General features: G+C 34.2%; 1 long non-coding RNA gene across 1 annotated transcript; it reads left to right on the top strand.

Moving 5' to 3' along the window:
* Positions 1–275: 275 nt before the first annotated feature.
* Positions 276–1,009, top strand: LOC107092928. The gene is made up of 4 exons (XR_001481594.1): positions 276–393; positions 484–609; positions 776–828; positions 946–1,009. It is a non-coding gene; the product is annotated as an uncharacterized LOC107092928 (long non-coding RNA).
* Positions 1,010–1,130: the final 121 nt, after the last annotated feature.

Genomic DNA, 1,130 nt, shown 5'->3' with positions numbered 1-1,130 from the left:
TAGTTTTGAAATGTAACCTTATAATAATTATTTCAGGAAACTCAAAGAAGACATCCAGCTACACTGTTGTTCAGCAGTCAACAGCCTCAGAGTCGTCACGTCCAGAAGACTCAGAGACTCTGCAGTGTTCAGTTCTCTCTGAGTCAGAGAACAATTCATGTTCAGAAGATCTCAGCATGTTCTGGTTCAAAGCTGGATCTAACAGATCCTATCAAAATATCATCTACACTGGTGGTAAAAGAGCTGATAACTGTGTGAAAAGTCCAAATACCCCCAAAAAATGTATCTATAACTTCCCCAAGAACATCAGCTCCTCTGATCCTGGGACTTACTACTGTGCTGTGGCTACATGTGGAGAAATCTTATTAGGAAATGTAATCAGAAAGGATGGAGGTATTATAAACATATTGAGAAATATGCACAACAATAAATGATTATCTCAATGGCTAGGAGATGCTCATGTTTCTTATTTCTCTTTTCTAGGTCAAACATTATGTTACAAAAATACGATTGTGCTGATCACATTAATCATTTTCGCCGTTTCTGTTATCGTACATATCATTTTGATCTTTTATCGAACTCAAGTCTTGCCATGTCAAATAGTTAAAGGTAAGTATTATTAACCGAACAATATTTATTTTGTATTCTAATTAAAACTCAAGATCTATATAAGAAAATAACAACCTGAGTTTATGTTATGCTTTAAAAATGTGCCATCTAACAGATCATTAAAATCAAATGTTATCATTAATGCATGTTGCTCTTTGTTCCACAGAAAGCCCCTCAGTAGCAAAACGCAACAACTTGAACAACCAAAGAGATGAAATTGTGGGTAGTGATAAAAAAAAAAAAAAAAAAAAATTCCAAAACTCTTATTTGAGTAAATTTGATACTCTTAAAGCTTCAATTTCTTTAACTTTACATCAAATGCATTTCTCTGAACAGCCTGATGATGGACAGGATCTGATCTACTCTGCATTACACTTTTCTGGAGGGAAGAAACCAAGAGGAACAAAGAAGATGGAGATGAAGACTGAAGACATTGTGTATTCAGAAGTCAGACCATCAGTTTGAATTAATGTTGAGAGGAAACCTGCACTCTTTCAAAAAAAGAAGTCTTTTTTTTTTTT

The sequence above is a fragment of the Cyprinodon variegatus genome, unplaced genomic scaffold (assembly GCF_000732505.1).
Source record: "Cyprinodon variegatus isolate N-32 unplaced genomic scaffold, C_variegatus-1.0 Scaffold400, whole genome shotgun sequence".
In the NCBI taxonomy this organism is placed as follows: Eukaryota; Metazoa; Chordata; class Actinopteri; order Cyprinodontiformes; family Cyprinodontidae; genus Cyprinodon; species Cyprinodon variegatus.
The sequence above is the reverse complement of the archived record's forward strand: the minus strand, read 5'-3'. Positions and strand labels throughout refer to the sequence as shown.